General features: G+C 38.1%; 1 protein-coding gene across 6 annotated transcripts in view; it reads right to left on the bottom strand.

Annotated features, from left to right (window-relative positions):
* The window catches only part of PALLD (palladin, cytoskeletal associated protein), a 187,390-nt gene that overhangs the window by 60,859 nt on the left and 100,427 nt on the right, over positions 1 to 26,104 (bottom strand). Inside the window, exon 1 of one of the 6 annotated variants that reach the window (XM_059469799.1) lies at positions 6,531 to 6,630. The exons of 4 other annotated variants lie outside the window; for them this stretch is intronic. The gene's annotated coding sequence lies outside the window, so the exon portion shown is untranslated. Of the gene's footprint in view, positions 1 to 6,530; positions 6,631 to 26,104 lie in introns of those variants that run through there. One more of the 6 variants, XM_059469800.1, reaches the window with a different exon arrangement.

Genomic DNA, 26,104 nt, shown 5'->3' with positions numbered 1-26,104 from the left:
GATTTGCACAGAAATAAACAGCATCATCTTGCAACAGGCTCACCATCAGTAATGCAATACCAAGTAACTCATGCCTTTATTAAATTCCCTAGAAGTTTTAACAGGAAACGCAAATCACACACAAACACAGACTGCGTGAAAATACCCCATCCACAAAATATTATGATCGCCCCTGGGATTTTCAAAGCTTCACTTCTACTAAAAAATTCACTAGATCTTGGGTCAGAACAAAAATAACCATAAATTAGGTTGCCCTCCGGAAACCTTCAAACACTGCAAAGCAAGGCTTTGTATTTCAGAGCAAATGTAAGTAGAGTGAGGTGGGCTAAAAGAAATACAGCACCATTGGGTTTCTGAAAAGGAAACTCTACTTTCATTTGTGCAAAATTTCTATGTTGCCTTGGTGAATCTCCTTGCTGGCCAAAGTTGGCTATTAAAATAGTTTTTCACTTTAATAGCTGCTTTAAACAAAGCACCCTCATAAGTCAGAGATTTTGTAGATGTGTGTGTGTAAGGACACACACACACATATATTTTCACACACCATGAGATTCATATGCACACAGAAACAGACTTGCATTATCTTCTTTCACAAAAAAATCTGCATAATCGGCTCTTTGAAGTTAGAAATATTTTATACACATCTGGATGTACATACACACATGGTACTTAGAACTGAAAGAAACAATTATGTTTCTAGTGAGTGCTTTCATACTGGGATTCAGCCTATTTAGAAGAATGAATTCAGCCATAGAGTAATAATTTACAAATATTTCAAGATCCAACTACAGAAAAATAATTATGCTATTTTAAGGATAGGTTTTCCATGTTGTGAGTAAGGTGCAAAAATGGGTAGGAGCAAGCTCAGCTGAAAGCCTGGCCTAAACCCAGCAGGTTGGCTCTCCTGAGAAAAGTTGCTATAACACATGTGGGTCTTGATTTAAACCAGATTTCTGTATTCAGTGTGGCTGGAGAAATACTTTTTAAATGAATCTGTAGCAGAAGTACAAAAAAATCTAAATATTCCATTCTCTTTTTCTATTCACTAGAGCCCAGGCAGGACCTCCTAATGAAGTTTGTCCTGTCTACCAGATACTGCCAGTATGCATTTCTTGCTCTCTGATGTACATTTCTTTTCATCACAGGAGAGGAATTAATTTCAATTTGCAATTTAAAAATTAAATCCAGCTGACTGAATCTTTATTACAGTTCAATGTTTCAGAAGAGATTTTCAAGATCATCCACCCAGCACTACCACTGTAACATCTAAATCACTAAACCATATAATATTTTTTATTTCCTGATGTCTAATCAGAATTGCCTCCTTCTCAGCTTGAGCCCATTATCTCTGATCCTCTTCCTGCAGGTATGGAAGAAGAGACTGATCCCCACCTCAACTCAACCTCATTTCAGACACTTGTAGAGAGCAATGAGGTCCCCCTGAACCTCCTCTTCTCCAGGCTAAACATCCTGAGCTCCCCCAGCCAATCCTCATGTTCTCCAGCTCTTTCACAAGCCTTGCTGCCATTCTCTGGACATGCTGCAGCATCAAAATGTCACTTTTAAAGTGAGGGGTCCAAAACTGAACACAGTGCTCGAGGTGTGGCCTCGGCAGTGCAGAGTGCAGGGGGACAGTCCCAGCCCTGGTCCTGCTGCCACACTATTGCTGATACAGGCCAGGGTGTCATCAGCCTTCTTGGCCTTCTGTTTGAGAACAAACAGAAATTTTGTAAATTCCAGGATTCAAACAAATCCACTTGAGATTGTAAAAGTTTAATATTAATGTTGTAAATGTAATACATTGTGTTTTCCCATTATTTACACACAGTAGCATACAAAACAAGTATCAGCCTTTACTGGGAATTCAATGGGGTTATATGGTTGGTATAAACGTTAACACCACTAAAACAGATTTATCTTTTTTTTGTGCTAATCTATTTTTACATTTAAGTCTGGAAAAAAAAATGTAGCCCTGCTGCCAATAAAAACCAAAATAAATATTTTCCTGTACATTTCTGTTGGCTGACACATCGTGTCTAGAAATAATAGTATTTTCCTAAAAAACCTTTACTTTAAACAATCCCAAAAGAACAAATAAGTTATGCGTCATCCTATGAGCATTTACCAGAACTTGGACATTTTGGCAATGCAGTGTAGCAGCTCCTGATGCACAGACTCAACTCTTCAACTAAATAACTCTTCCATATTATTACTCAACCCCTCATTATCACTTTCTGCTTGAAATACACTACAGTGAACTGTGATACCAGATTGGTTTCTCAAAGAGAATAATTAGAAGAATTGTTTTTTCTTATCCTGTGTTATATCCTACAACATATAATATAGACCATCTTCTGAAATTGGTAACAAACAAAATCTGAAGTCCATTTTAAAGAAAAATTTCAACAGGAACATATTTTGTTGATGTGAATTAATACAATTTCCAAGGCTCAGAAGAATGTCCTGGGAAGGACTGGAATGAATTCTGAGTAACTGCTACAAACAACGGTTTAAGATAATCTAAGGTAATCAAAGATTTCTTACTCAAATTATCACTGGAGAGATATGCACACTATGAAAACTAGAGAAAGCAGATTTAGTTGCTTCTTGACTCACCTCACACAGGTGAACAAGGCAGAAATCCCAGCAAGAAATTGACCCCACTATATTTATTTATTTATATAAAAGTAAGTGCTGTTTTTCTTAAAATTCCTTCCCTTTGTGGAAGGGGGAAGTGCTGGGGAGTGCCATACACAATACACTAATTACAATCACTTTCTGCTTCAATAAAGGAAATACAAACTTCCTGCCTTGGCAAAGATTAGAATGTCTCAAGCAGGTGGGAAAAGGACCATGTAAGTGTCTAGACAGAAATGTGGAGGAAAAGTATTTCCTAAATTTTCTATTCATGTGCTAACCCAGCATGTGGACTACACATCTAAAAAGAACTGCCTTAATTATTGTCTTCTTCTTTGTAATTATGTTTTTCATTATGATAATTACATATTTAATATATGAATACCAAAATGTTAAATTATCTAGAATGCTCCAATAAGTTCTGACACTTGTGGTCACAAGATTCTTCACCTTCTGCAGGTAAGAGGTTTAAATTAGCCTTCTATGCACACTATAATTTGGTTAGTAATTACTCCATACATATTCTTCCAAATGCATCTATTATTGCTACGAAATCATTGCTGAGTATTGCTATTACTGGGTGGGCACTTCCCTCTAAAGGGAACTTTATTACTTAATGTAGCATTGAAATGCTAGCTGTTCAGAAAACAGGAATGTTTCCAATGGAAGATGATACATGAATACATAAGTCCACAGGCATATTTTGATTAAATAATATTCTCAGGATAAAAGATTTTCAGTCAATTATTATGTTCTCAAGAATGTATCTGAGACTATCAGTCAATTTATATGTTCTACATAATCCTGAAATTTTTTTGGGGAAAACAAAACCTCCTTAGGGCCACCAACTCTTTGCAGATCAGTTAAGGTACAGTACAACCCCCAAATACTTGAAGACTCCTTTCTTGGACAGTAAACAGCAAATAAAAAAAAAAAACACATAGCAATAATATAAAATATTTTGTTTTGAAATGATGGAACTAATCTTGCATATGCTATCTTCACCTTTCAGAGTTTCTTTGCATTGGCCTTTATCTTCATGTCTTTCAGGTGTAATGTCCACAAATATTCATAATCTACAGGAAATGATGCTATGCACACGGAGAAAACCTACGTATATGACATCACACTCAGTGACAGTCTACTCTGCTCCCAGGCACATGGATCCACATGAATGTTGGCATGAGTAAAATTGAAAAGCAGCTAATTTAACGAGAACCAGATGAGAAATTAGGTTGTTGTTAGAGGAATACAATATTTTCCATCAACCACATGATTTTACAAGTATGATTGGTTTCCCTTGCCCAGCTGAGAACCAGATAAGTTCAATAAGGTAAGTCTCCCATGGATCATTTTGAAACAGAGTAATAGGAAGAAATTCTGTAGAGGAGAGAAAGAAGAATTTCTCCATATAAGTGGACTGACCAGCATCCCACAGGTCAGTTCCAGGCAGACTGTCTCCTTGGTCTTTCAATGCCTAAAGCCCAACAGCTGAACATTACTCATCAGATTTACCACTGTGTCCTTACAAAAAAGGAGGCATGCTGTTCTAACATAGCTATTAGAAATGGCTGCTGCAGTCACACAGACCACAAAGTGGATGACAAAACTGCAATCACACTCCTGCTTGTGGAGCAGTTAGATGCCCTCCACAACCATCATATCAGCTTAAAAAACTCTGCATTTTTATATGTTGCAATCATCACACAGTCTCTGCAAAGAGAAAACAGCAGGCTCGAGCTAGTCAATAGGCCCACAATAATTGGTGCATGAGTGTACAGCAAGATGAGCTTTGCCAGTAATATAAACAAAAAGAAAAGAAGAAAGAAACTTCAGAACACTTTGAAGATACTAGACAATTTTCTAGGATTTCAGTAAGTGTAAGAACACAAAAACATTTCTCTTACATCCATAGTTTTAAATTGTTAGGTAAAACATACATCAAATTGTCAGGATAGTTTTTTACTGCAAAAATGCTCTTGACTCAGAAAGCAGCAAGAAAAGTTATGTGACATATATCTGCCAACTGCTAACAAACATTTACCATATATCCACTGTTGCAATTTTAGGAAAACTGCTATGTCAGATTGCAGTGTGATAACTTGTTAAATTCTGACTTTGTGATTATCAGAGTTCCACTATCTCAAAGATGAAAGAAATCTCATCTCAAATATGAGATCCACTATCAGATTTCCCCTATCTCAAAGATGAGGATTTGTTTTATCCAAATGAGACACTCCCAATTCCAACAATATCCTACCTGCATATTCCTGTGTGTTTCAAACATTGCAAGAACATCTGTATATCTCCTACCCCATATTTCCAGTTTCTTTTATTCAAACTCTTATCCCTCTGCCCCCACCTTTTCCCACAGGGTTTCTCCTTCTGGCCAGGAAAATCAATAAAAGAACATCATTTCACAGACAGTTCTTTCAGGTTTTGTTCCCCAACCAAAAGCAGGGTGCAACACAATCTCTGTCAGAATCTTGTTCTCACAAGATTGCCTCATTTTCATAGTGAAGTGGTTTAGGTACAATCAGTGGGGATGTGCTGAACTTTTTCTATGATTTTTTTTTCCACCCTCTTGTTATCAATTCTATATCTTAATCCTTTTATGTCTGGTATGCGTTGTGAATCACAGACCAGCTCTGGATGTCTGGAAACTGCTGGGCTTTCTTAAAGAACGTCATCAAAACTTTTCCCACCCCAGAATGCCAGTGTACCTCTGTGCACACAAACCCGTGAGTGAACATAAAACTTTCTGCACAGCATGTAATACATCTCACAAAGTTAATTTCAGAAATATAAGGTTTGTTCACAGGAATCATGGTTTCAGTTCAATACAGCCACAGAATACCATGGAAAAATAGTTTCTTGACCTCAAAGCCTAATGAAACTTTGACTGTGTCCACTCCTATTTTTAGATGTGTGCTCTGCAGTGCCATATTCCTTAATATAAAGCTGACCCAAATGTTCCAATAGCAGACGTTGGTTTCTCTTTGATAGCCAATGCATATCTCTGCTTTCCAAGTTTCTGTAAACACATCATTATAAAGAAGGCCAGTCTTACTTTTCCCAGCCTTCTTTCTAATTATGTGCCTACTGCCAGGAAACTTTTCTTTCTTTTTCTTATTTTTTTTTTTTGTCTTCACTACTAAAATTTAAACAAATATGTGATGTGTGCTGCAGACATGGAAAAGAAGGGAAAAAAAACCCTCTGTTATAAGTTACAAAGTTACTAAGTAACACCAAATTCCTTTCAACAAGCAGTGATAAACATTAGACAAAAAAACTTAGCTACAAGAGTACATTAAGTGCTGGATGACCAAATATGTCTTCCTTCTAGACATATGAATTCCACAGAACAACCCAAAACTCCAATGTTTGGTTTCATTTGGGTAAGAAGCTGTAGTAAATCTTCTAAAAGATCAAGTCTCCTGCCCATTACCAATCTTCTTCACCCAGAACTATCACTGGGTTCCTACAGATGTCTCGTACAAAGAAGGCTGGCAAGGCACTCATAGTTTTCTGCCCTATCATATTTGTTATGGACAGACTTAGCAAGCCTTGGGCTACAGAGATGCACAGAGCCGCTGCCGCCACAAAAGCATCCTTTTTTTGCCTTTGGAAACATCAAGAGGACCGCCAGGGTCGGCAATAAAGTGCATCAGCCAACCTCGAATGCGACTACAGACGATGAGGCAAACTAAAAGATCAAGAAAGTGTAGATCAAAAGTAGAAATACTCGAAAGAAAGGCGGTCAGCCCGGTCCGACTGCAGCATGATTTCATGTACCCTGACCTTTCCCCTCCCATCACCGCTTCTGCCGTGAGGTAACCTCATCCGAAGAGGACACGTCAGCGCGAACTCCTGAGAGTACGCTGCCGTCTTACCTGGGCACGGCGGAGCGGGCAGCTCTCACATAGCCGAGCGCCGGTGTCCCGGGAGGCGGCGGAGCGGAGCGGAGCGGAGCGGCGCCCGCAGGTACCCGGGGCTATATAGGGCGGGCCCGGGGCGCCGCTCCGCGCCGTGACTCACCGAGAGCCGCCGCCGGCGCGTCCCACTCCGCCGCTTCACGTTAAGAGTCCCGAGGCGTGCGGAGGGAGGCGGTACCAGGCTGCCGGGAACGGCAGCGAGACGCGGGCTTCCCGCAGCGAGTCGCCATCGGGATGGTTCTACCCGCTGCCGCTGCCCAAGTCTCAGTTACTCCCTCGGAGCTGCAAGAACTGTGACTCTGTGGTACACTTTTTGCCAAAAAATGCTCGGGTCCCAGGCTGGAAGCTCACTTTTTTCCTTCCAGGAACATCCACAGCCAGCAGAAAAACTTGAGAAGGCGCTGCAACAGCCTAGAGAAACATCCCAGGCTCTTCCATATTGCCATATAGCTGCACAAAAGAGAATTTACTTTAGCTTTTCTGGGAGGCAAAAGTTTCCACGATTGCCACATCATCTTCCTCCGCATGACAGAGCGGGTGGGATGGCTACACGTTTAATGTACAACTGCAGAAGTGATGTCTCAAGTCGTTCTTCGAAGTCCTTTAACACTTCTGTGTTCTTTTAAATTAACTTTAAATTAACTAATGCCACTACTCGTCACTACCAAGACCCCAAGTGTTCAGATTAAACTGAATTTAAAACTTTTTTCAGAAAAAAAGGATGCTATTGCACTGCAGTCATCTGTTTTACAAACAGTCTCCTGTGCGTTCTTCACCTGCCAAAGAGTAGTAGCATCAGTGATCAGAAAAATCGACTATATGATATAAAAATCTAATTGTTTTGTGATCTGATTATGCAAAACCTTCCAGAGTGTCACTTACTCTAAATGCATTAATTACTACTACATATTCCACTAAGGAATTCATTTGAAGGTAGATAATTCTTCCTTTTTCATCTTTTTGTTTTCTTATTTTTTCCCACAAGGAGATAGAGTGTCAGATTTCTATTGTAGGTTCATACCCTTCCTACTATAAGCCACTTGGTCTGGATCCACACAGATTGCCTTCTTACAGGTTACACACCAATATCAGTTTTATAAGCAATCAGCACACAACTAATGACTAGTAACATCTACTTCAACATCTGCTTAAGATAGATAATCTCAAAAGATACATTTATAAAATCACTATTCTCAATTCCATGCTTAGCCCATGGAGGTGATCAGTGGCATCACTTTCATTTACTACCTCAAGAGCAGCAAGTAAGTGTATGAACATGCTGCCTTTCAGCTCTGCTCAACATCCTGGACAACAGGCAAAAAATTTTAGGGCAGGTGAAAGCAAGGGTGATCCTCTTTCTTCTCTGGGCTCCAGTTTCCGATCAGTGTGTATTACAGATCAGATCTGGATGCCTGGAAATCTGTTTGGTTTACAAGAACATCACCATAACTCTTTTCTCCCAACTGAAGAAATGAACCTCCAAAATGAGCAAGATCTCTATCTGAGAAATTTCATTCCACAGTGGACAATGCAGAACAAGGTGGGACTGAAAATGTCTCTGCTTACTCAACACCTGTCACACCTTTTCACCATTAAGCCCTCTTTAGGACTCAGAACTCACTCCACATCACTCAGTCCCTCCAGAACACAACAGGAAGAACAGAGGAATGCTGCCAATTAGGAAAAAGGGCGGGGAAAATGAAGCATCTCTCCATTGCTAGAGCAGAGTGGCATGCCAGGACCTGGCAGTCAGAAGGCTGGCGCTGCACTAGCACCCTGTTTCCAATTCTGGTACATGACTCTGGGGAAGAAGCATGGCAGCTCAGACACATGGTATTAAGATAGTACAAAGATAAAAGGAGTATCACTCATGGCTGGTCAGGTCTCTCCATGATTTTTGGTAGGTATGCTTGTCAAGAATTTTATCTAAAAAGCAGAATAGTTCTGTTGCGGGCTGTAACAGGTGCAGATAATGCAACACACACAGCAACGGGCAGACTGATGTACAGTAGGAAAAGTCAGTGATAGAAAAACATTACCTGGACTTCACATCTCTTAATTTAACCTTCTCCTTTGTATTTGATTATAGCAGATTGAGATAATACTGCATCAAAGACATGCATTAAGTTCTTCAATATTTCTTCTGTCACAACCCTTAAAATTTTTGCATGTAGGAATTTTCTGTCTATGTGTGAATGTGTATGTTCAGTTCATGGGGATGGAAGATGAAAGCAGAGACAACTTGTGCACAGCAGCTGAGTTCAAGACGCTTGTCTCTGACTCCACAGCATATTTGGGCATGGAAAGTGAAAATGAAGCTCAGCTTACTGGGAAACAAGCATGAGGCACATTGCAAGATAAAGATCCAAAGAGAAAAGAAGCAAAACCATATGCTTAACTTAATATGATCTGTGATTCTTTCTTGTAAACAACTTTGCCTATAATTCCAGTTCCAGGAACATTTGTTTCTGGTTTAAGGAGTTTCCAAGTATATCAACAGCTTGACTAGCAAACCAAAATGAGGGAAAATAATTCACACATAAAAAGACAATTGCCTACAATTCCAATTAAGTCCTAATATTTAAGAAAATAATTAAAACATAATTATAATGATAACAAACAGCTTTTAGAAAAATGAAGAAGCCCAACAAGTAATTTCTGTGGGCCAGGGAAGATAATAGTAGATGCCTGAAGTTTTCTTGCTAGCATTCCTTCACACTCTGAGAAGCTTCACAAAATTAAGATTTACTTTTCAAATCACCCCATAAATAAAATGAAATTAGTATTGTTTGAAGTACAAAAACTAAAAAGGATGCCTTCAGCAAGAAAAACTGAACATGCAGGGAGAAAACCTTTAACAAAGTAATCACATCTCAGCAATGAGTGAAATAAATGAAAATAACTCAATGGACTTCATGAGAGTGTCTGTCAAATTCTCAAACTATTACAGAATAATTTGTAGCATTTAAATACAATCTTTCTGCCTGCAGTGTATCTTCAGCAAAGGAAGTGTATTTTAATAGCATACATATATTTTTATAAATAAAAACAACTGCTGTTTTCCAAGTGCTATAATACAAAAACCTACACTTCTGTTTCCTTTCTTATCTTTGCCTCCTTGACTTCCCTAATTATAATATATAAAAATTTAGCATTGTGGCTGCTGACTTAACTGAGACATTTAAAGCTATATTGGAGTGTGCAATTCTGATCACATTAGTTAAGACCAGAAGTCTCAAATTTTTTAAATTAAGACAGGATATTTTGACAAAAGAAAAAAAATCCAACAAATGAAACTTAAACTTAAAAAATTCTGATATCTAGGAAGAAGTTGTGATTGAGATTCAAATGCTGCTTTCTAAGGAGGGACACACATGACATGAGATTTGTTTGGTCTTAAAATCTGGAAATTAATGCGAGGATATAGGCATGCCTGTAAATCAACCCAAATAGTATTCAGCTAGCTACAATGCAGCTTTGCATCATATTACAGTTCCAACATCATTAAACTCAGATGGAAATGTCAGTAAAGCAGACCCAAAGGACTGACCAGAAGAGGGAACTGAAAGAGTTTACAAGCTTCCAAAGTGATTCACATGCAGCTTACTGAATTCAGTGATCTATGGAGGACAGTTCAGCAATCTCCTTGTTTTTCCTACATAAGGGAAATGCATCCCATTTACACTACCTGTACAAAATAAGCTTTGGCATGCCAACCACTGCAGATTTTAATATTTTATTTAAACCAAAAAAAGTATCTCCATAAAACTACATCACCTCCCATACTGTGGGATAAAACTTTGACAGAAAAGTCAAAGCTTTTCTGCATAGCTTTGAATGTGGATTCCTAAGCCAGAACAGGACACTGATTTTCTTGGAATGTGTGAGAGTTCGAGATTTCTTTAGAAGGCCAGAATGCAAAATTAGGATTTCCCAAAACGAAAAGTGACTGACTATACCTCTGAAATGGTAGTTACCAAACATGCGCCAGTCCAAAGCATTTAGCACTATTTCAAGTATTCTGTTCTACCTAACTTGGCTGGTGTTGGCAGACACTGAGGTAGTAACTGTAAATTGCTTTTTCTGGTCCTATTTCTGTTTGGCGAAATTCACAATGTCTGAACTGGCAGTATCAAGCTATTTGTGGCTTTTGTTGTTCTTAGCACTTCTGGAAAATAAAAGATCACATGTTTGTTGCAAGAAAGAATATTTAGGCAAACATTTCCCATCACTTTCAACTCTGCAAATACACACTATTAAAGTCATGTGCTTTGCAAAAAGGAAAACACAATCAGGGTCAACACTTGATAGCAAATCATACCGCAGTCTCTGATCTAGGAAAACAGGATTCAACAACAACGACAACAAGAATTTCATCCAAACTTCTAACAGTACAAACAGAAAACAAAAATTAGATGTTTCTATTACTGAGTCAATTTTCATAAGGCAGCAGTTACCATTTTTGTGGAAATACATCTATGCTCGCATTTGTGCATACATACATGGTGACAAAGTGACTCACGCTCAAGTCTTCTTTGTTATACCACTATTTCACCTTTCAGACTAAAATAGCAAAGGTCCTCAGGGTAAAAAAATTAAATTATACTGATCAGACTTCTTGTGCAACCCCTATGACAGCACAGAGGAAAATTGTGGGTCTACTATGTAGGCACTTTCTAATAAGGAACTGTAACGGTGATGGTTGAACAACAAGCATATGGAGAAGTCAGGTATCCCAATGACTTCCTTAAATTCCTAGGTTCTTCAGTACCCACATGATTGGTCTGTTTTATCCATGAGTAATCCATGAGATTTCCTGGCCTTCAGAACTACTGATACTGTGTGAGAGCTCTGGAAATTAAATATAACAAAATATAACCTAGAAAAAAAACCCCGTTCACTGCTCAGGCTTTACTTCATAGTAAAGCTAACATAACACTTTTCAGCTATGATACTGACTCTCACTTTTACAAGCATTGCCATGGATTCATGAGAGGTCTACCTGCCCTTCAGATGCTAAAATTGTTAGAAGGCTTAAAAAAAGTCACAGAGGATCACAGCAGTTTGAATGTCACCTGTAAGTCCTTCCCAGTTCTGAACTCAAATCTCAACAGTACATTCCCTTCTTTAATGGCCCCGATATGGCAATAGTGAGTGTGTTGTATCTTTCAATTAGCTACACTTCAGTAACTTACAGCTGCTGTAATTGTAAGGCCTGTCAGGAAAGATAAAGAAGCTGTTTCTTCTGAGCCAGGCTTTCCTACAGTATTTAAAATGTTTTTCAGTAGCTGTTTATGAGCTGATCTTGTCACAAATTCAAGATCAAGGCATAACTTACTTCCTTTCATCAGGATGTCAGGCTCACAGTGCATGTAATTGTTTCCTATAAAGGCTGTGACTTTAGGACACATTCTGTTGCTTACATTTTCAAACCAGAGCAAAGCAGACCAGTATGTTAAATGTTACTGCTGAAGTTTGTGCCCACAGCTATTTAGTTTTCTCTATTCTAGGTTCCACACACTCAGCAGAGATTATAGCTCTTCCTTCAGAATATTTGTTGTGTAGATTCTTCCTGCTTTGAGTCTGAAGTGAAAAAGTGAATGGTGTTCCATGTGTTTTTCCACCAGGAATAAGACTTTTTAACTTCAGCCCAAATAAGTAGGTAAAACAACATCTCAAGACACTGGATCACAGAGCATGAATTTTACACCTATGTTTAAACCAGTACCTAACTTGCATTTCTGAAATCCCATGACATTTTGCCATATTTTATGTTGTTATGACATGCTATTCTATCCGAATCATCAGGACAGTTTTAGGGTTTTCTAGTACTTATTTTCTTTCTTTTCCCTCTTTCTCTACTACTGTTCTTAACTGCAAAGACACCTCTGACTCTCAGAGGTGCCTGTGTACCCTTTCTAGATAAATTTCTAAGTTTTCATTAGAACACTACAGTAGACAAAAACTTATAACATGTTTTAGTAATGCCTAAAATTATCTGCAATGGGACTCTTCTTTCCCCTTGGCAAAGGATGACTCATTTATCTTCAGTCTGCTAACCAACGGGGCTGCCAAAGACCCCTCCTTTCTAAACAAAAATCTGTAGAGAGCTTTCAGAAACATGAGAAAATATGACAAACACAGCTTGAGGCTGGCTGAAGATCACAGAAGGGTACGGACAAGCCTCGATCCCCTGCACTCAGCACTCCGCTGGTTACAGGAGAGAGCAGCTCCCTGCACACAGACTGCTTCCCCGGCATCTCCCCCTCTGCTCCTATTCTGAAATCCTGCAGCTCCAACTTCCTTATTTGGTTGCCGGGACTGTTCTTTGTCTGGCTGAGCCCCCCGGGCCGCGCCGCCCCCGGCTGGGCCCGGCCCGGCTCCAGCGGCCACCCCGCCCGGGCCCCGGGCGAGCCGCGGCCGTGCCCATGTAAGGAGCAGCTCCGGGGCTGGCGGGCCGCGCTCCGGCCGGGGCTCCCTCCGGCCGCCCGGCCCCGCGGCAGCCCCGGCTCCCACCGAGGCAGCGCGGCCGCTGCTCCCCGAGCCGCCCCGGCTGCGTCTGCAAGCCGCTGGCAGCGAGACAAAGGAAAATGAAGCGATGAAGTTCCAGTGTAAAACTCAGAGATTCCTGTCGTGTTTTCCATTGTTCTTTAGAACAGGTTGCAGCGTGTCCTGCGGGGATTTCACTGGTGCTTTCTGCAGAGAAAAGGAACCCCTCAACACAGCTACCTACCTTATAAAAAGTTACTATTCTGTCATGCTACGTGAAGAAACAAAGCAAGACTAGCTTTACTCTCAAATATCCCGAAACTTTAAAAAGTAGGGCTTATAAAGAGGAGCTAACCTGCAGGAAGACAGTGAAATGTGCTAGGGGAACACTCCCTACTGCTGCTACTGTTGCTTGATACTCAGTTTTAGTAGCACTTCAGGTACTTCGTGAGAAAGAACTGACAGTCAAACTGTACATGACTATATAAGAACCACAGCAAGCAAGGAAGAACACTCAAATAAAAAACAAAAACCCAACCAAAACTCAGTCCCGCTGGTCACTGTAATTTTTTATTCACATCTTTTAGATTTAGTCTTTTTTAGTAGATTTATGTGATAGCCTTTTTTTTTTTTTTTTTTTTAACCAAAGATCAAGGAATGCTGTAGGAACTGATTTCTTTCTTTAAATTTAAATGAGAAAATGACAACAGTTCAGGAGAATATATACTGAATATGTCAACACTGACAGCTGAGACAAAAGCTGATCCACAGAGATCTGGTTATCTGACTAAGGAGCTTATTGAACTGTTACACCTTAAAAGGAAAACCCTTAACAAAGCAGTGATTTTTTAAAATAAGTAAAATAAGTAAAAGTGTTCTGAAACAGTCCTTTCATGCAGTGTGATAAAAAACAACATTTTGAAAAAATCAAAGAAGAAGGTATAGCTAAAAGGTAAAACTTTCTAATTCTGTCTTGGAATCTGATGGCATTTCTGTATTTCTCAATATGGTTCCCTAGTATTAAGTTATGAAAACAAGTCCTTAAATAATACTAAAACTCCTTCAATTGTTGCAAGCTCCCATGGGTGTTGGTTGAAGCTGAAAACAAGTAGTTAACTGGAACAGAGAGCACTGCTTTAAGTCACTGATGTACAGGGCAATAGTGACTGCTCCTGGACACAAGGCCTGAAAAAAATAATTACAGAGAATACAAAGGTGCATTTATAACCACCTTCCTGTAAGACTCCAGCTGCACTCAAGTCATTTGTACTTTCAGGTCAACAGAAAACTGACTCTGGTATTTTTATACTACATTCTTGCCCTCAACAGAGGCCTGAGCAAGTTTGTTTACTTGTGAGAAACTCTCAAACTAGAAAAGCATAAGGAAACAGCTTAATAACAGAATAAATATATTGATGACATCATAATTACATTACATATTTAAATTAGCATGCTAAAATTCACCTCAGAAAACAAACAAACCAAACAATTTCAGCAAAATAAGAAACATATAGGAACAATTTAGGAGAATTTATGCCCAGAAAGATCAGGTTTCAAGTAGTTTGTTTCAAGATTAATGTAAATAAAACATTCCTAACTGACAAAGAAAATGGTAAAATAAAAATCCAAATACAGAAATATTTTAAGAATAAATTAAACTAAGGTCACAAAAGTATAGCATTGTCAAATAGTAATTTAAAACAAAATGTGGTATCTTATGGAGCTCATCCTTTCTACTGCTAATGGCTGCAGAAGTACCAGTTTATTTCAGAACTACTCCATCATCTTCAGCAGGTGTTCAGGCTACTGACAAATAACTCACTGCTGATTCTGCAAGCAATTTACTGTCCAGGCCCTGTCATCTGACATCAGTTCATCTGAATGGAACAAATGACACCACAAGAGACGCGGTCAGGGTAGGAGGACATATCCTTCGACCTTTGACGTGCTGTTCTACATTTGCTCTTCTTCTGTCTCTGCTGCAACAGAAATTGGCAATGCTCTCAAGAAAGCAATCTAAAAATCTAAGATAAATGCATATGAAAGCTTAGGTTTCTACCCTTGCAGAAAGGGTGACCTCCCAGAGGTCTGGAAGTTACAACTCAACTGACTTTCCGTGAAAGTTCCAGTCCTCTCTCTGTCTGGTGAAACAGGTTTCAAAGAACAGGTTTTGTTTCTCTAAATACTGCAGATGGCTAAATTGCTGCCATTGACCCCAGTGGCAATCTTTAATGTGCAAGTTTATTTCCATGCACGTAGAGCACATCTGCTCCCTGTGCCATCTTCTCTTTTCAGTACCTGCCAGTTTGTGCTTCCTTCACCTCCCCCAGTGAACTCCCTCACTCCAACTACTCCACAGCTCACAAGAAATCCACAGGTACAACTAGACTGAGCCATAGCAGCCTCTTTCTCAGGGGTTTGAAGCACTGTCCTCAGAGAACCACACCATATCCTGTCTCTCCTTCACTTCTTCCAGAGGATGCCCTCATGCTGTCCAGCCCCACATCCATGTTATGGCATTTTCATGTGGTACAAAACTAGAAGGCTCTGCATGAGCAGTGGAACAGAAATGTGCTATAAAAGATCACATCATTAACCCAACAGACTTGAGTAGTTTTATCATCTGAATATGAAAGTATTCAGCACCAGTGTACAACCACTCACCAAGGTTAGAGTACTGGCAACAACTGTTTCAACCTGCTGCCTGGAAACACTGAATTCAAAAATTACAAAATCTTTACTATTATTAAAGGAAATATGAAAACAATGAAAAAAAGTCAGCATTTTATCAGTAAATTAAAACTGATTTTCTGTGCTAATGTTCAGCTTTGTAATAAAAACTACTGGCATTGTAGCATAAGCACTAAAACATTTAGTGATATTGTAAAACATATTCAATAACACAAAATCATATTTCTCAGACTAAACATCTTATCATATTCTGAATGTATAGATACACATATTGATCATACGTTTTAATACAGACCTTCAAAAAATTCCCTGCCAAAGTATGAGTCTGTGCATTGACTTAACTGATAAAACAGGCCCACTGTACACTAGCCAGTTTGTTCTTTAGCACAACTGTCCAACAATAATTACGACACATCAGTTTATAGTTTCAACTGAATAATCATTTAATCTTAATGCATGCTTTTGTGATTATAGACCCATGGAAGGAACATTAATTATATAAGAAAACCATATCAAAATAATATTGTCAGAATTTTCAGTGTGGAAGTACTAAAACTTATGCTGGGAGAGACCTGTATGAAAGCTGCTCTGAAATGTAAGGTAGTTATGAGTGGTCAAAAGTCATGCATTAAGTTGTATTTAGAGCAGCAGTCAAGGACAATGCACATGTCTGAGAGAGCTGGAAACAAAGTCTTGGGAAGATGAAGCACTATTCTCCATACGCATAGCTGGCAAACCCCATTGCATTTAGATCTGGAAACAATTTACCAACATGTTCTCATCAAAATGGAGAAAATACACAGAACAGCAGCAGAAACAGCTGTCAACTGCAAGTAGATGACCATTTTTCAGTCTGGTTTTACAAAGAAATGTGTAATGAATGACTTTGTTACAGGATAACTAGTGATATCTGCAAGTGGTAAATAGTAAATAAGCACAGACTGCTGTGAGGACCAGCAGAATGAAATGAAGAAATGAAAAATTGAAGCTTACTAAAAATGGAAATTTTCTCAGTCTTATTCCATAGTTTGACTTGTCTCAGTCTGTTGGGCAAAATAGAAGTGGTAAACAGAGAATAAAGCAGCACTGTAACAAAATTAACAGCACAAAAGAATTTTAGCTGTCTTGATGCAATGTTGTAGTAAGATCTTCCTTTGTAGGATGCTCACAAGTTGAACAGAACTTTGAGGAACCAAAACCCTCCATTATGTATAACAAAAAGACATGCATCATGAAGATTGGAGATGTCAAAGCACAACATGCTAAAGATTTAATTTTGGTTTAGAAATCAGGTTTCTTCTTCCTAGACATTAAAACATATAAAACCAGAACTAAACAAAACAAAACAACCCTCAAAAAACTTCAATAGTAATTTCCAACAACTGATTTTATGGGTAATGTACTCCTAGTGGGAGTTCAGAATTACTTTTAGAAGATTTGTAGACAACATTTTTATGCCCTGTTTACATTTTCTGGGAGCTTAAGAGAAAACAGTCTGAAGTAAGCTGCAGCTAACATGCTACAGGAAATGAAGGAAGAGAACCAGACTTCTCAAGAAAGATTTACATTTATATAATGGTGATGGCTATATTTTGGCTTAGAAAGAGGAATGCAATTGTTCTAAAATACACAGAAAAGCTGTTGACTAGTGTTTCTCCTTACTTAGTGGATCATGAACCACTCCAACACTGTACACTGCAACAAAATGCTTTTTAAGAGAGCTCTTTCACCATTGCACGATACTTTGTTTACAGACCAAAACATCTTGCATCAGCAATTTCTCTTTGCATGGCAACCAAAGAGACACTAAGGCAGCAAAACCCTCACTTACACCAAATATATTGGTGCAAAATCCACCAGGGGACTTTCCATGGTTTCCATGGAGGAAGAATTCAGTCTGTTGGTAAGTAGCAACGTGTTCCTGGAAGTGTAACATCATCTTTTATGAAAGATGTCCACAGCACATTGGTAGAAGAACCTGCAATCAGCTTTTTACCAATTTGTAACATTTCCATTTGTAGGAATCAGGTGCCTTTGAAATTGAAGTTAAAAAGATGAAATTGATTAAAGGGGTGTGCTTACTACATCTTAAGGACATTATAGAATGCGAGCACTTCTGTAGAGAATTAATTTATTTTACATGATCTGAATAGTGCCAGAAATCAGACTTTTTCTCTGCACTAAACTATGCCTATATTTGGCTTGATCACAAGATTTTTTATTTAAAAAGAAACAAGCAAAATCCCTTGCTACCAAAGATTCAGCTTTGGACACGTTCAGTATGACATCATCACTTCAGCCAGATTTTTTTCCATTGGGTCAGAAGTCCATGAATCACACACATAGAGTGGCTTACGGGGGATCTCTGGACTGCTCCTGGCTTAGCAGGATGTCTCTAGACATCTTGTTCTGACTCACAGATAAAAGGCATAAGAACTGAAAGCAAGGAGTTTATCTTGCTTTCATTCCCAATATTTGTTCAAGATGACAACAGGGCAAGTTGTGAGATGCTGTACGGTGAGAGAACAGAGATTAGTGACTCATAGGAGACTAAGAAAGTAACTTCTTGTAGTTGACTTTATAAACACATTATCATGCAATTTTTGAGATCTGTTTAGGTAGAAAAGGATGAACAAACTTGTCCAAATTAGTTTTAACTTTGGTTTTGACCAAGTCTTACAGGTTCAACTTGCACAGAAATCTTTTGAGAGTTTGCACCATATATCTCTTTCTGGACTTTTTACTCTTATATTTGGGAAACATCAAGTTTTGCACACATCAGCTATTTAGCTGAGATGAAAATAAACTGCAAAGGGATATAGTATCATAAAACTTCATTTCAAGAAAGTACTGTAAGACAAATATGTTTATACTGCAGTAAGCCTGAATATTAAAATGCTACATTTCATTAAAGCAGGATTATTGGAACAGTTTTGCAAGATCTGTGATGTGTGACATACTTCACATTAATCACTTCATTTTCGCTATCTAGTTTCCAGTGAATGCTGTGCATTTTTTCCCATTTCTTTTTTTCCCATGACCATAAATGGTAAAAAGATTGTGCCATATATTTAATTATTTCTGCTGTTTCATCTTGAATTTTGATAAAAACTTTACCACTCTCACTATGCAATTCTATTTTAAAAAGGTGGTTTTCACTTTAACCTCAATTAAAACATGCAATAAAATGTCCATACTTCTGTTGTAGGATAGAAATATTAACCTGCAGATATCCAGAAGACTCTGAAGTAGTCTACATATGTTTCTTCTCCAAAAAAGTATTTTTCATTGTTAAAGTGAAAATTTAAATAAAAACAAAACTGGAAGTATCTTTAAAAACAAGGTTGAACAGCTATTATGGGGTATCTTGTGGTAAAATATTCTGAAAAGTCAATGAAGAAGCAGACACACAGAATTTCTTAAAAGCACTGAAATTCTATTTATCTGTATAGGTTTTCATTAGGTACAACAACTTTGCAAGTATGCAGTTTCCATGTGTTAAAAAAATCATGCTCTGTAAAAATCCAAAAATCCATGCTCAAAAGCCCCAAATTTTGTCAGTTTGTTGGGGTTTTTTTGTCTTACATGAGTTGTTATGAATAATATTTTGCTTTCACATGGTTTTATCAGTTCTTAAGGTCCTACTTGAATTTTTAACTAGACTTTAAAATTATAGGAGATTAATAAGGGAAACGGAGTAGATAACATAGGTGCTAAGGTGCTTTGATATTTTCTTTTTACAGTGTTAGGCCGTGAGAGAGACCTCTCTTTGACAAAGCTAAACAACACATGACACCTGCTTTGAGAACATGACAAAGACTGTGATAACATGTTTGAAAGCTCAAAGTTCCTCTGAGAAGATATACCCCAAAAGGAGTGCTGCAGGCCAGAGCCTAGAGGTGCTGAAAGCTTCATGAGCTTCTGCAGGTACCCACTGCGAAGGCAAGTGCAGCTGCAGCAGTCATCCTTCAGCAGCAAATTCAATTCATGGTATCACAGCTATCCTGGTGTACAATTATTTACCCATTCACATTCTACTGATATCAATAGGTACAAACAACAAAAGAAACCCATGTTTAAACAACTTCAGAAACAGAAACGTGTCCTGACTATTCAATAACTAAAGGGGCAAAGCTGAGCATGGACCTCTGAACTATTTGCTGCGCATAAACTCCCCTAATGGCTGGCAGGTCTTTTCACTGGCACACAAGGAAGCCAGTATCTCATTATTACTCCAAATTACTTGCTCTTCCTTGCATTTTATGTTGTGTGTTTTAAGGACCTTTTGTCCCCCCTCAGCCCACCTCAAAGAACTGCAATTCTTTTTTGGATTTTGGATACAGTCAGCTAGGTAACTACACCAGCTCACTCTTCAAACCCTGCCTGTCTGACTGATTTATTTGCATCACTATGTCCTGGCTTGTTCTTCTAAGAAATACTATATAGCTTCCTTTACTCAAGTACACATGCCAGACAATACAACACACAGAGAAGTGAGGAAACAGTCCCACATGTATGTAAAAGGCAATACAATGTGTTTTTTTTTTCTTTTTTAATTTCCCAGTAAGCTATGAGAAGAAACCTGCCCTAAATAGCACTGACAGGAGAATGGTATTATCAATAGTATGGTGTGATACATGATCTGGGATGTGATTCTCAAAAACTGAAATAAGTCTGATAAGTCTAATCACTAAATATACTTTCTTATAATACTTTAATCAGATATTGCCTGGACAGTGTCCCATACATTCTACAATAAAGTAAAGGTCTGGGCTTTCGAAACAAGGAGCTGCAATTCTGGTCACTGATCTGGGAAACAAAAACATGAATAATTTCAGAAAATGGGAAAAGAAAAAAAAAACCCAAACCAATAGGCACTAAATAAAAGCTGAACATTTTCAGAAAATGGTAAAAGAAAAAAAAAACCCAACCCAACAAACCCAAAGAAAAGGAAAAAAAAAAACCAACTCGCACTTAGTAAAGCCTACAGGAATCAACTGGCTTCAGACCAAAAAAGGCTAATGGAACATAGTTTACCTAAGGAGAAGTGAAATAAGTTTCCAAGAGCCATGGAAGTTGTTCACGACAAATACTCATTGTACAGAGAAAAGAAAACAATTCCACTGAACCATTTTCCAAATGCCTGATCTTGCACTCCTTGCACAGCCTAATTCCCTTTAAAGTTACAAGTTTAGGCTATGTGTTGGGGTTATATAACTATGTCTTACAAGACAATTGCAAAGTAGTACAAAGCAAAATTATACCCAAACCCAGGATTAGGGAAAAAATCCCATAGCTAGACAAAACCCCTAGAAATCTGGAAAGAAAACTACAATGAAAATAGCTAGAGGTGGAATATATTGCTAATCCCTTTTCCTGGAACTGGAAAAATACTGAGGAGGAAATTCAGAGTAAAGGGGGTGAAACTGTGAAAGTTAAACAGTCTTGACAAAAAGAGAAATATTTGAGTAACATTTCCTAAACTACTTTAAAAGGGAGTAAACTAACCAAATGCCATCTGAAATTGGCTGTATGCCCACCACTTTGGTTGACTTTAGGGTCAGTAAGACAGAGGACAGACATAAGCTAGCATAGCTGAAAAATCAATACACATATAGTTAAAACACAGATGGAATTTATTATAGAGCAGCTGGAAATGCAAAGAAAGAATTTTGTAGATCCATACCAATAGTGTAACTTTGAAAAATATTCTCCAAGTATGAAAGTGCTTTACAAAACAAACAACTTTAAGAAGTGGTGTTAGATGTAGTCATACTACAGAAAACAGACTGTTCTACTCTGAATGGCTGGCATAATATTTCTGATCAGTTTAATAATGTTACCTTTCAAACCAGTCCAAACAGACTTGCTTATGAAGATCAATAAATCCTTCACACGAGAATATAATGTGCATATGGCAAAATCCACAAACTGGACAGAAAACAACTGCACAAAATAAAATGGGAAATTCTGAGTGGTTTCTTTCACCCTTGATTTTCTGCTAATATATATTCTGTTTAAATTTTTAGGTATTTTGCAGTTTTAAAGAATTCCTGTAAACCTTTCAAGACATTCATCAATGTCAAGATTTTTATTCTGCTGGGAGTCATGTCAGAATCAACACGATAAATGTTACCATGAAGTACTGCTAGTGAGTCATTGTTCAAGAAAGTTTCCCAAGGTACCACTGCACAGGACAGCCAGTGATACCTTGTAAGTTTTATATTTCAACAACCCCTGTTCTAAAATAGTCTGTACCAAGAGTGACATGTAAAAGATTTTTGTTAAGGATGTATCAAAGCCACCTTCCACACTAAAAATGCAGTTTCACTGTGATTTTGGGGCAATACTGAAATGGTAGTGATCTGATGAAAAAAAAATTTTTTTTGGCTTATTTTTCAACTAAATCAGCTACTTAATTGATCTAGTCATGTGGCTGCATGATAGATAGATAATGTTTTTTCTGCTGTTGTTTCTCCAAAACATCTGTGGGATATTAGATATGTGGGCAGCAAAAAGCCCCATTCCCTCTTTAATCCTGCAACAAGCAGTTGAAGGAGCAGAAAGTATATCCCTACTTGGCAAAACAGCTTGGTTTCTGCATTTCTGTTGCTGGAGGGAGAGGTAATTTACACTACCCTACCTACTTGGGCAAACTTTCCTCACTGACACAACATTCACCTTGGGGATGCACTGATAACTGTAGTGGCAGAGAGAAACCTGCCAAGGCACACTCTGCCTATTCTATTCTATTCCCAGCATCAGCAGCTCTGTCCCTCTGCAGTGCCATTGAAAGGTCTGGCAACATCAGCTGCATAAGGCAGCCACAGGTTCCATCTACAAAGAGTCACTATTGAGTGGCTGGTGTCTCTAATTCATCTCTACTGAATAATGCATTAAAGCATACAATTGTTTCTGGAAGTGTTCATCTCAACTCAAAAAAATATTACTGTCATGTAACAATTAATTTGTGTGCAGTAGCCTTAAATCTAAACCACAGTTACATCACCTTCAAGTCACTGGACCTAGAGATCTGTAGGGCAGTCTGTCTAGCTAAACTTCCATGAGACAGGTTCTTGTCTCACTGCAAGGCAAGAGGGGAAGGGAAGCTGTCTTGAAAGGTTTTCAAGAACTTCTCTAAGCCTTTCCAACTCCATAGCAACTAACCCTTCAGGATACATTAAGACTAAAGTGTAATGCTGGGCCAGTTTGTGAGAGTAATTCTGACCACATATAAATTTCAGGAATATTCTTTATAGTTGGTCCAGAACATAGACGGATGTGATGTCACTCTTGATATTCTGCAGGACACTGTCAAACAGTTGTCTTGTTTAGATCCTCACTTTGGGAGCTTCAGCTCTTGACTTTGGTTTGTCTGCCTGACGTAAGCTAAAGTTCTCCTATCCTCCCGCCTCATGGTTGAGGGTTTTTCTTAAACCATAAAAAATAACTGAAGGAGATTTAGTAATTATTATGTATGGCTGAAAATGGGACTGGATTAATAATTTACAGTCTGAACCATTTCTTGATCCCTAGGATAGACAACAAGTTTGGGTAAAAAGTAAAATGGAAGTACATGAAAATAAATCCAATGTTACACAGGTTATATTAGTGAGATTGTTGTGGCCCAGAAAATGAACAGCCAAAGCATAGAGCAGAAAATCCTCATGGCATGTTATGGTAACAACTGCAGTTTGTAAGAAAAATCTACAGCTTCTGTGTAAACAGTTAATAAATCAAAATGTGGGGGTCACTAAAAATTGTGTTATTCCCTAGTTCCCTATTTACCCGATCTCACCAATCAATATTTTGGCATCGTTCCTTATTAAAAACTTCTACCAGCTTTTATAATCTACTAGATAGTGGGTTAAAGTCAATGAATATTATTCCATTACTGCTTTTACTGAAAAGTAAATACTCCTCAAGATTTTAAAACCCCTGCCAATATATTTTCATAGCCATGGAAAGCAAACAGCCTTGCTTGAAATCTTTATGCAAAGATGTAAGCAGACATCCACAATTAAACAAGATAGGCACCGGCTTCCCTTTGAATGTATAAGTAACATTAATTAGAAAGTAAAAATAAATAAACAAAAACAGTGGAACTGTCATTCTAATTGCCTCATACATTTTTTCACATAACAGAAGGAGAGCTTTACATGAAGAGGACATATTCCTCAATTCTCAGTATACTCTTGAAAGAGCGTACATCAGGACACTTTCCTCATTATGGAAAGTGTGATTACATATTCATTATTTTCAGCAATATTTTTGGCTTTTGACATGAAGAGGATGCATAAACTATGCTGAAGTTGTCTGTATTGGTATTTCAGTTTTGGATTCAGAGTTTTAGTAGTGGGAGCTATAAGCAACCTAGCCTAGAAATTAGCAAATGTCCAGTAGCATTGATTTGCAAGGACATAAAAAGTAGAAGAAAACCACGAAAATCAGTCTTCTTACATGGTAAAATACAATTTGAGAAGAGCGAATGGTGCACCCTGAGTCTTTTCATGAGATAAAATCATATTGATGGGGCAACCTGGACCCTGAAGTGCTCTCAGGCTCTGCAGACCAGTTATCAAAACAACCACTGTGAGAACTTGTCTCCTTACTAACATCAGTGATGTGTGAGCAGGCTCCTAATATAGCTTTCTTTGCGTGTCCTGAGCAGTGTGAACCACCCCTAGCCTTTGCAAGCAGCCTCTTGCACAGTGGCTGGTAAGCATTTGCTTTATGTCAAATGCTGGAACAGTTTTTCCGGTCACAAGGGAAGGGAATTCCAGCAGTTTGTCAGGAGCTGTAATTGCTGTGTGTGCTTGCTAGATAGACATGTATCCTGTGAAGCACCACAGTTAATATCAGACCTAACTAATTTTGAAGGCCTAAGGTCATAACTTCAACAAACCAATAAGTTCTTTCATGAGAAGTTAGCTGTTAAAATATTAAATGTAGTAAGTGAGCCATTAGTTTAAGAATTCTCATTTCTTAAAGCAGCTAAAGTCCTAGCAATCAGACCGAGTCTGCAGGGCTTCTTGGGTGGTCATGAGTGAAAATAAAGGAGGAAAATAGCCTGACAGTCAAGAAACTGCAAGCAAGTAAGGGTTTCCTGAAATACCTTCCTTATGGAGTTTAAACTAGGAGACCAGGAGTTATAGTATGCTTCACTGTTAAACTGGAGCATGGAATTATCTAAAGGAAAGATGAACTAGCAACTCACATTGTGTGCAAATCAGTGGGATGAAGCACCTTTACAGCCTCTTCCTAGTTTACAGTAAGTGGCTACAATCCTCCCTAGGATGCTTTTTTCCCCTAATACAATAACAAGAAAAGTTCCATTCAGATTCTTCTCTAAAAGGCAATGCATGAATGTTTCTCATTCTGTTTCCAAGCAGACTGATAAATATATGCAAACAAATACATGCCCACAGGGAGAAGAGTCTGGTTCAGCAAGTTAGTATAATTCATTCTGAAATGCTCGATTGTTCAGGCTGGAGCACCCAGTGTTTTTAATCTGCCCAGGAAAATCCTTTTCCACATTGCCACTTCAGCAAAAGAAAGCCATTGTAAAAGCATTTTTATAGTTTGGGGTTTTTTTGTTGGTTTTTTTTTTTTTTTGCTTTGTGGAAATAGTTTTAGAGTCCTATCTTTAAAATGAGAAAAACCATCTGCAGCATGCAGCTCATATCAATGCACATGGTCCATGCTGCAGCCACTCACAAATACCCAAACACTGATACCCTACAACCATTTTTATGGATGTTTAGACTAAGTGCTATTATAAACACTACACGCAATTTTACATTTACTTTTTTAAAAAAATGGTTTCCTTTTTTTTTTTTTTTCCCCAAAAGCAGAGCTATGAATAGAAAAACACAGATACAGACCCATTTTCAATGTTGGCCTCAAAAGCTCAAACTATTGCATACTGGTCTCTGGTATTAAAAGCAAGAAGTCCTTCGGTGATGGAATTTTGACACCTAACAAAAAAAAAAGCTCCAAACATTTTTGCACGTGGACCAGGCTTTAGATAAGAAGCTGGCATGACTGCATCCTAATTTATCTGATCTAGTTTACTTTTCTCTAATAGTAAGAAAAACACTCAACTGCAAATATAAGTTGTAGAAAAAGAAACGTAACCATAAAATATAAAGTATCTACTTGCTGGGAAAGAGAATTTGCCATATTTTCTGACTACTTTATTTTGCCTCAGATTGTACTGTTTCATGCAATTTTTGCTTTACAATCTGATGCCTTATATAATTCTGTGAAGTGTCTCTATGGCTCTAAAATCATAATTCCATATGAATTATTACAATGTTCATAGAAGGTAAATGTTTTCATTACACTGTAAA

The sequence above is a fragment of the Ammospiza nelsoni genome, chromosome 4, assembly GCF_027579445.1.
Source record: "Ammospiza nelsoni isolate bAmmNel1 chromosome 4, bAmmNel1.pri, whole genome shotgun sequence".
Taxonomy (NCBI): domain Eukaryota; kingdom Metazoa; phylum Chordata; class Aves; order Passeriformes; family Passerellidae; genus Ammospiza; species Ammospiza nelsoni.
This window is presented reverse-complemented; position numbering and strand designations above follow the sequence as displayed.